Here is a 10,521-nt window from a genome sequence, read left to right as displayed (position 1 = left end):
TGAGGGATGCTTTTCTAATTCACTGCCAGTAGCAGCAGCAGCAGCCTGTTCCCCAAGGACAGGATGTAGCTAATAATTGCCAGGTCGGAGGAAAGGCAGGAAAAGAAAATCACTGTGACCGTTAGACATGACTATGAATAGTAGAACTTCCCAGCAAAAGAGATAAAACCAGAGACAAAAAGCAGCTTGCCTTGCACCAGTGGTAGCTGCCGTTCCCAGAGACTAGTGTTTGCACAGCTCAGCCCGGGCAGTGTGAGGCACAGGGTGTCAGGGAGAGGTCTGGACAGGTAAAGCTAAAGGCCCTGAGTTTGCAAGCCTGGCCTTCTCAGCCACATAAAAACACCACCGACTGCCTGGGGGGCAGATATGGGAAGCGCAAAAGGCAGGTCCTCCTACCCCAAACCCCAGAGAAGCCCCCAAACAAAACCAAGCCCCAGAGCTCGCTCTGGTGCATTCCTGTGTCAAACACCATAATCCCCTGCTACAAATCAGCCCCCCACACAGAATGTAAATAAGACATTTAAGATACCAACCTAACAAAGTGCTCCACTGAATCAATCAATCCATTATGTTTGTGGACACAGAAAGGTTTATATAGATGCTTTAAGTGAGCCAGAGAAAGGGGGAGGAGTAAATGTGTTAGAGGTCAGTGTAAATATTTGCCTACACTAACAAATGTATATATTTAAAAACCAGAGGGGAGAGGTTGTTGAAGAGTAAGTAACAGGATGCATGCTGTTCCACATCAGATAGAATTTTCTAAAAATAGTTTTGACGATGCCCCCTCCCATAGAAGGGCGAGTGTCAGAGGAAGGGGGGGCAGGGCTGCGGAGGAAGGGCCCCCCTGTGTTTCCAGCCTCCAACCGCCCCTGCAAGTCTTCCCTGGAGTGAAGTCACTGTGGTCGTTCAGGACTGAAATACAGTGGACATCTAATGGAAATACCCTACTTTTAGGTCAACGGGCTCTACCTTAAAAGGTCTCTACGATTTTGTTCAGAGATATTAATAACATCTGAAACGTTGAGTGAAAGTAAAAAATATCCTCTGAATGTTTGCGTTCGATGAGTCCCAAGATTTAAGTTTCATAGAATTTTTATGAATATATATATTTTTAATTTATGAGGCATTGGAGGCCACCTTCTCCACTGTCACGGCCCAGATAGTCCTGCTTGTCACTGCTGCTTCGTGTACAAGTGAGAACTTGGCGAGACCGAGGGGAAAGTAGAAATGACCAAACGTTGAAAGCCCTTCATCAGAGTCGCACTTTGAAACCACATCATCAACGACAACAAAAAGACAACATTGCTCATTCTTGCTCTCTCGATAGCAGGGCCAGTATGGTTCTCAGAGTCTGGCGAAAGGTTCTGAGGAAGTAGCTAATGGACCACAGCATTACTCACTGAAGTTTGTTGGTTGGTCATTCACTCACCCACTTACTCATGCCAGAGCATTTTCCAAAAACACAATAGAGCAGTACACCACAGTTTGGAAAACTCTTATCCAAGTTTTATTTTCAGACTTCCTGATTTAAATACTTTGGTATCAGCTTGGAAGCTAGATGGTAGTAAGAGTGCTGTCCAGCCCATGGATTTCTTCTAAGGTGACTATCGCGGTGCTAGGAATGGTTTCCACCATCAGCGTGCCCCGGACTTGCAAGACTGAGAACACGTGCTTCTTCTTGGCTGCGTCAGAGGCCTCCAAAGGACCTGGAAACATGGAGTCTAGAATGTACGACTCAAGCTCCCTGCTTCAAATGAGCTTGCTATGAGCTTCTGCAGTGCTGTACCTTCTGCACGGAAGAGTCCTGAATCCTGCAAAATTTTCAGCTGAAGTACAAGGAGTGCGTGTTACGTCGGGATATTTCATGCAACAATACACGACCCTGATCATGGTTCTTGCAACCATGCACCCACCTCTTCTAGACCAGTTATTCATTCTTTACATGTTGCCAACCTTCACAAAGGATTTCAAATGCAAAGCTCATTTGGATGTCCTGGGTACCTTGGACTGATTGGTCTCTCTTGTCTGCCTCTTTGGTTCGCCTCATCACGTCTTCTGTAAATATGCTCTAACACAACGGTTCCCTGCCTCATCAATCCACCTCAACATCCAGTCTTGTCTTTCTTCTTTCTCTTTTATGAATCAGCCTGTACTTCATGTTTTCATCTCCTACTCAGTTTTCCTCAAAATCATGCTTCTACTTCACTCTTCTGTTGACCTGTGGATTTCTAATCATAAACATAATATTTCTGAGATAGGATTATTCTCAATGTCCTGGATCATATTTTTAAGTTTACTTCTCATTTTGGACACTCAAGAGACGGGCCCCTGGAGGAGATGATATTGAAGAATATGCTAGATTTCCATTGCAGAGGGACAGTGAGGGTGGAAAGGCACTTTAAGATGAAGCATTCATATAAAGAAAGTATCTACTTAGTGTCTACTATGTGCCAGAGTCTATGCATCGAGTGTGAACTGAAGACCAAATTATAGTCTATGATTTTAATAGTTTTAATTGACTGGTAAAATAAGACATCTGTATTAATATCTATAGTATAAGTTCCAGGGATTAATGGTGTCACACAATAGTTATACGTGGCATCTTAATGGCTCTTAGAAAAGATAAACATTTTCCTCAAATAGGATGGTCAGAGAAGACTTCCTGGTGGACAGGAGCTGAAATGCATCTGTAAAAATGAGTAGGAACCAGTAATCGGAAGGGGCGTGTGCAAGCAGAGCTCTGCTGTGTTTATGGAGATGCATGCAGCACACGCAGAGGATGATCCGAATGGAGTGATGTCCAAAAAGAGGTTTGGGAGGAGAATGTAGGAAAGGTTGGCTACATAGAGCTTGAAGGGAGCTTCAGAGAGCTTGAAAGAACAGGCTGAAGAATTTGGAATATACCCTCCAGACACCAGTAAATCTCTGATGGTTTAGAACAAAAAGATTCTTTGTACAGAAACTATAATTTTCTGGCGTGCCCAATTCAATTCTGCTATTTCACCAACCGCACGTGTTTGTGGAGTGCTTTAAATGTTTCTGTTTGACACAGCTAATTACATCACCGAGGCTTAGCACGTCATCCCAGGTGAGTGGGCTGCCCTGGGTCTCCCGAATGAACAGTCTCTCTCTGCCTAGGCATGCACCTGTAAGCTGAAACTTATCAAATGGTCTCTCATTTGGAGCAGTGCTAGTTATGAAAGAAAAAAAAATATGCCTTTAAATTTGAAGAAGGAAGTAATCCTCTTCCTTAATTAAGAACTGGAAAAATATTTGTCTAGACAGTCTGAAACTGGAAAAGAAGATATGATTTTGAACAGATAGAAGAAAAGTGGCATTAATGAAGTGTCTAGAGAAGATATTTGAGAAACAATTCATCTTGGGCAAAGCATTTTGTAAACAGCTCTATTTCCCTTGGCCTAAAAGCCTTGGAGGAGTTTCTGTAAATTGGCATGTCTGCCTGCATAACTAACTATCTCTTCAAACGCACCATTATATCAATGCCCTGATCTGCTCTGACAAACTTGTCATTACATCATGCTTGCTTTAAAAATGAGAGCAGCTTGACTGGTCTCCCATGTGGCTGAAAATATATGAGTCTGAAATTTAAGAACCTCTATTTTAAATAAAACTGGAAGGGAAGGTAGGTCGCCATTAAAAAGTATCATCAATTACATAGAAACCAGATTCTAAAATGTTGGTTTGTCTCAGCATTCAGGCCACACAACCCACTGCGAGGGCCCTCTTCTAGAAGCAAGGGAAAGCTCTGAAGAGGCCTGCTATGGTTTCAGTCATTTATATACATTTTAATGGATTTATAATTGGATTCAGGATTCCAGCTGGAAAGCAGGAGTAGGAAGTGGGGAAAATGTGTCCCTGGGTATTTCCTTTATAGGGATCATTGAGAAACAAGCCACATACTGAACCAGGAGAGAGGTGGGACTTGGTATGCCCCAAATTGAAGAATATCTCACAGAAGTCGTCCTGAAAAAGCTAAGCATCTGCCATCTAGCTGGCGAGGCTGACAATTTTGACATCCCGAGTCTGATCATTAATACGATTATTCATTCCAACCAGGACTAAGTCATTCTATTTGCATTAACTAAATATATTATGAAAAGAAGTCAAGCTGGCCATGGCAATAAATGGAATATGGAGATCCCATTTACTTCTCTGGCAGAAACCCAATATCCTTTCATGTTCCTTTTTTCCCTTCACAATGGACACAGCTGGGAACCCGCATATATAAACAAGAAGGGCTGGGCTGTTGTTTTTAATTCCTATTACGTTTGAGGATTTTCACGATTACGGCTTTGGCTAATTTCGAAGTGATTCCAGCGTATTTCCTCATGTCACAAACACAGAAATTGTAATTTATTCCAGGAAGGCACATAGAAATGTTCTAGCTCCTCTTCCTTGTTTTATTATTATTTTTTTACAGATATCTATGCAAATTTGATAATAAAACAGAGCTTGAAGTATTAAACAGTCATACGGTTGAGTAAACTCTCATCTAGTCATTAAATAAAAATTGAATTATTAAGGCTGTTACTAAGCCAGTAATAATTAACAGAATCGGTTATTAGCAGCTGCCTAAATGCTATGCTCTTCAGGTGTTTTTGCTTTGCGAGGAGAATAAGTGACTTTGAGGGTGCTCTGTTTATTTTCTCAGATATTCTTGAGAAAATCAACTCCAAGCATCGCCATTCACTATCACTGGTTGGCGTAAATAAGTGACTTAAATTGTTTTTCTAAAGAGTCTTCGATTCCAGTTATTTTTCACCATGACCACAGTGTGGCTTTACAGCCATGGTCAGGCCTCCGTGTTGACAGGGGACTTTCTCTTGGATGAAAATACTGAAAATTCTGGTTGCAGTGGCTGAGTCCTCTGTCCCTCCCGCAGGCCTGCACTCATGGCTTCAACTGTCCCTTCCCGACCCTCCTGCTGGCCCTGAAGCTCATAACCATCCTTCCTGCTAATCGGTGTTCCTCCTCCCTCAGAACACACACCACACACATGCACACATGCACAGAGACACATACATGCATCCACATGCACGCACACACACATACACACACACCACTATTCTCAAAGCATCCCCTGCAAATCCTTCTTTTACTATCCCTTCAATTCTTATGTGTTCTTTATTCTGACATATATTTTGCATTTGCCACCAGCCTGCTATTTCACAAATTACTCTTCTGGGTGAATGTTTTCCTCCCAATAAACTATAACTTCCCTCAAGAGCTTCTGTGATTCTTCGACCTACCTCACGCCATCTAGCAATTTAGTTGGTGCACAATGGATGCCCCGTAAAGACTTTTAATTAGCCATCTCTCCCAGAACCACATTTTGTTGTGTTTTTCATTGCCTGGTTACCTAATTACAACGGTCTTTATGGCCCTGAGGTCATTCCCAATATCCTCCTGGTCCCGGTCAGGCTGCAATTGTCACCACGTTAGCTTCTCCTTTTGCCAAAGATGTCATTGGCTTCTGCAAGCCAGACGAGCAAGCTCCCTGCCTCTGCTTAAGTGGTTCACACTCCTGCACTGCTGTGCTGCTGCCTTAAACAAGAAAGCAGCCCAAGACAGTAAAATCACACCTAATGCGTACTTGGGACATTTTCATGGGGTTCCTCACTCCCTACATATTGCGGGATTTTTCTCGCAACAAAGGGTTTTGGAAAAAATGATTTTATGTTAGATATAGCACAGACGCAGAAAGGCACATAAAATATAACGTATATAACATAAAGGATTGAGTGAGGCCGACACCCTTGTCATGACCACCCAGGTTAGGGGATGGAACTGTGGGCCCCCGAGTGTGAGTGACATATCAGCCCCCTCTTTCATGGAAGTCACCTTCTTATTTTCCCTTCTACCTTCATCTCTCCAGTGTGCCCCACTACACACTATAATTTAGCTTGTCCATTTATTTTCATTATCTTCTAATAATTTTAAGAATTCAAGACCAATTGCTTTCTGAGTATTAATTCTACATGAATGCTTCAGTAAGCTCTGTGTTTCACTGTTACTTACATATACGCTATGCATATTCTCTTAGCCGCACAATACACACATCCGTACGCACACCTGTATTCTCTCTACTTTCGTCTCTCTTTCCACCTTTATAACTATATATATACACCACTTAAATACAAATTTCGCTGCAACTTAATAGTCATGTTGATTTCGAGCCATTATGCATGGTACAATCTCTGTGATTTTTCAGGTTTTTAAATTTTGGAATAAATTAACAACTATGATGCTGAAACTAAGGGAAAATGTCAATATAAAATACACTTGGATAGCTTAATACCTATGGGTACTAATGGGACATAAGAGAAAAAATCTCTTTCATTAAAGACTTGATATAAAATCTATAAAGATTATTTTCAGAAAAATTACTTCTCATGCCAGGAAGTACTAAAGATAGTGTTAAGTACAGTTCAGACAGTGATTTCCTTCAGAGGGTTCAGATGATTTGCACACATTATCTTGTCCTTTTAGCTTCTGAAGAGTGTCGAATCATGGGTAAGTAATGATGATCTTATTTTGAGTCAAGCAAGAAGGGCAGAAAAGAAGGCCAGCAACGACAAAGGAGCAAATGAAATACGTGTGTGACCTAACACAGCATCCTGCAGGTCCTGTAAGATTTCACAGCCTCTGACACGGGACAGCTGGTAGTCCAATGCTAAACACAAATGTAGAAAAGCTGGAGCAAAGTCCTTGCAAGCGACAAAGTCTATCTTTCTGAGTTTGAAATCAAAGTAAGACAAAAGGAAAGGAAATCAGCCAAGGAACTCATCAAAGGGTTTACCAGGAGTTGTGATTGAAAGTAGAGTGCAGAGCGACTTTCAACATTATTGAGCCAGAATTACACAGACCACGTCTGGGTACTGAGATATTTCTAAACCGGCCTGTTAGGTTTGCATTTGTATCTGTGGCCTCAGACCCATCGGCAGGAGGCAATTCGCGATGAAGTCAATATAACAAGGACAGAGCTAAGGTCCATTTGGAAAAGCCTGATGTCGGCTCTGTGTTGCCCCTCATTCATATTTGTCCACTTCCACATTCAAATGGAAGGCTTGAATGATTCCAGATTTAAGCTAGGGCATCCATGCTTCAGGTAAAAGGATATCACAGTGTGAAGTGTGAATCTGGAGAGCAATCTCTCTGCTGATACCATAAGCAGGTGCTACGATTTATCTAACACCTGGAAAAGATCAGTAATATCTCCTATTGTTGAAGCACAGTGGATGTGATGCCTTAACTTCATTTCAATACTAAGCCTCTGTGTCTCATTCTGTTGTTTAGAGTTATGATCAGAATACAGGATCCCCTCTTCTTTGAATTAAAAAGTGCTGTAGCAAATGCAGTGCACTGCTACCCTCTACTACAGACCGTAGTAGTGACTTTGGTCTCATCTAAATGAGCTTGAAGTGCCAAAAAGACCTATCTAGACTCAAATGTACAATACATATATAAAACAAGATCAATAAAAATCTGCAAATACCCAACTGTCCCTATTGCTCATAATGGAGATTATGAAACAGAGTAATAGTGACCTATGGGTGAATAAATATGAATGTATTCTACAATACAGAATGAATAAAAATTCCCGAGGATGTTCCTGTTTATGATAAAGGTTTTATCTTCCACTTGAAAAAGAAAAAAAAAAAGTTCCGGTAGTTCAGCTTACTAGGCATTCACGTAATAATTCGTTTAGCTATTGGTTTGTTGGTGGCTCTCACTTGCACTATAAGTGATATTTAATCCATTAGGTCACTTCAAAGCAATGAAAAAGTCATTGTTTTAGGACTTGGAGCTCATAGAGATAACTATGTTGAGGTTTCTTATTGAACGTAGCATGATATGTTATTTTTGAAAAGGGTAGGTAAAAAGTTCATGTCTATTTTGCATGTGTGTTTGAGGATGGAGGGAAAACAGAAATCTCCAGCATCTGGATTCACATTCTGAGGAATTTACTTAAATTTTCTTATTATTACTGTGATTTCACACCAGTTTTTAGAAGCACATTGTCACTTATAGATCTGAATTTACTCTTACAAAGAGATGAAGAATGTTCTGAGAAATTTATAGTGGGTCTAAGACTAGCTAAGCTTCTCAGAGTCCCACAGGCCATGTTGTGTTTATCAGATCACTGACTCTATGGGAAAAAAAATGCTTTCTTGTCTCAGTATTTCTTTCTCTGGTTTGTGTTCATTCTGAATGGAATTAAATTAGTGTGTAGAGTTTCTACACCTAGACTACAGAAGCTGGGTCCTTTAAATGGTTCCTTGAAACCATACAGAATCCAAACCATCCACTAAAATGGGGCCATCAACCCTACAGGGTGGTTGAGAGGATTCAGTGGGATCATACAAAGAGCTCTCATGAGGCTTCAACACCATGATCCACTCTCCTGTTTTCCTCCCTCTTCCCCCAATGAATCAACACCAGGCCTCAGTGATTCTTCTTGGAAGGGTCCTTCCAATGTGTCCTCTTCTGTTCTGCTCCATAGAAACTTCTCTAATTCACCATCACTTGTCATCTGAAATATGGAAACTAGCCCGTCTGGCCTCTTGCCTCAGGCTTGCTTCATTCTAATAGAATGTCCCTTCCTCAGCCAGGCCTGCCTTCTCAAAACAAAAATAAACATGATCATCTCCTGTTTCAAACCCTTTGGTGCCACCCCAAAGTCCCCAAGATAAAGTCAGCTTCCTTCATATGGCTTACATAGTCACCCATGACCTGAGGCTGCCCAGCTTTCCAGGGCGGTGTCTGAGCTCTCTCTCTTTAGCCTTCGGTGCTCCAGAAAAGAGCATCTGTGAGAGAATAGATGCAAACAATGAATTTCATGAGTTTAATAAATATACAGCTAACATTTTCAAAACTTAGGGTATAATTTCCACAAACCTGGAATAGGTAGGTGATGTTAGAAAATAGTCAAACCCTGGTTAGTAATAGGATCCTGGCAAGTCCCTTTAGTTCCACATCTTGGCTCCTTGTGTGTGATGTGAGGGGCTTGGACAAGATGATCCCTTGGGTCTTAGAAGTCGTGGCCCCTCAGGTCTTGGAGGTCATGGCACTTAGAAGTTCCTTGACCGTGCACTCGTGTTGCATGTTCATGCTGTGTGTGCAAACAGGCTGAGCAGCGTGTCTAAAGAGGTCAAGTCCATCCTTACACTGTGACTCTTCTTTTTCAGAGCTGAAATCTACAGTTTGGGGCAAGGTGTGAATTGTCCATGAGCATTATTCATTAATATGCTAGAGAACCTGTTACTGAGTAATTCTATCAGATGCCTTGCTAGACACCTCTCAGGCATCTTTCCATTGAATTCTTTTAGTGTCCCATATGATGGATGGGTACCTTCCACCCGATGCTGCAGAAGAGAAAACTGAGCCTCCCAGATGAGAAGCCTTGCCCCACAGAGGGAAGATGAAAACAACCCCAGTCCATCAAAATTCAGGGTCTTAGCCATTGCGGCACACCTCTTCCTAAAATCCCGCCTGCCTCCCATTGTGAGAAATATTCTGCTTCTTCAGTGTGGTCAACTCACTTCTAAACTCTGATCATCTCTGACCCTCAGGGACAGTGTGACGCAAGCCAGGATTTGAGCCCAGAAACTCATACCTGCTGCCGCAGCTCTGGGTAGATGCCAGTGTGACCCCTGAACCCAGGCTGTGAGGGGGGCATGGGTAGGGGCACCTCAGACGCACCTTGCCCTCTGCCCCCCCGTCCCTTGCAAAGCGGATAGGTCCTTCAGTATCTCACAGTCAAGACAGACCCGCGGTATTTCGACTCTAATTATCATCATGATGGTAAAGCTGGTCATCATATGCCAAACATCAGGGTTATAGTGCCACCGTGTCAAGTGTTTTCCAAACTCCGGCATTGCCCACAGGACCTCGATAAGGGGGTGTGCTTTCTCTTCATACCCTTGTATCGGGGTGTGATAGCCTCACTGCTTCATTAAAATGTGGGATTTAAAAAGGAAATCGTTCACTTTTTTTCTTTTTTCTTTTTTTTGAATACAAACATTTCATGAATTTGCATGTCATCCTTGTGTGAGGACCATGCTAATTCCCTCTGTATCATTCCAATTCGAGGATATGGCCTACCGAAGCGAGCCTTAAAAAGGAAATCTTTAACTCCAAAACAAAAAACGAGGAAACTAGTCTCATTTGTTGTAAGTGCAATTTGAAGAAATGCAGGCATCACTAAATAGATGCAGGAAATTTTTTTACAGTTTACCTGTGTGCTACTCACAGTCATCGGTTCTACCAAAACGTTGTGCAAACCGGACCAGTTCTTAGGAAATCTAGATGACTTGATTGCTGGTTTTTACAATCCTGCAAGACTGGACACATTGTCTCCATTTTACAGATCACACATCATGATAATCTGCGTAATTTGCCAAAAATGTGCAATATTTCTGATTCCAACATGTTTGATCTTCCCACAGCCAATCCGGCTGCAGATCAATTAGACTCATGTCATGCAATCTTTTCTACTGT

At 41.9% G+C, this 10,521-nt stretch overlaps 1 non-coding gene across 1 annotated transcript; it reads right to left on the bottom strand.

The window, feature by feature from the left end:
* Nucleotides 1-10,030: 10,030 nt before the first annotated feature.
* On the bottom strand, nucleotides 10,031-10,136 carry LOC129511217 (U6 spliceosomal RNA). The gene has a single exon (XR_008664773.1). It is a non-coding gene; the product is annotated as a U6 spliceosomal RNA (small nuclear RNA).
* Between the last annotated feature and the right edge of the window lie 385 nt (nucleotides 10,137-10,521).

The sequence above is a fragment of the Nyctereutes procyonoides genome, unplaced genomic scaffold (genome assembly GCF_905146905.1).
Source record: "Nyctereutes procyonoides isolate TBG_1078 unplaced genomic scaffold, NYPRO_anot_genome, whole genome shotgun sequence".
Lineage (NCBI taxonomy): Eukaryota > Metazoa > Chordata > Mammalia > Carnivora > Canidae > Nyctereutes > Nyctereutes procyonoides.
The sequence above is the reverse complement of the archived record's forward strand: the minus strand, read 5'-3'. Positions and strand labels throughout refer to the sequence as shown.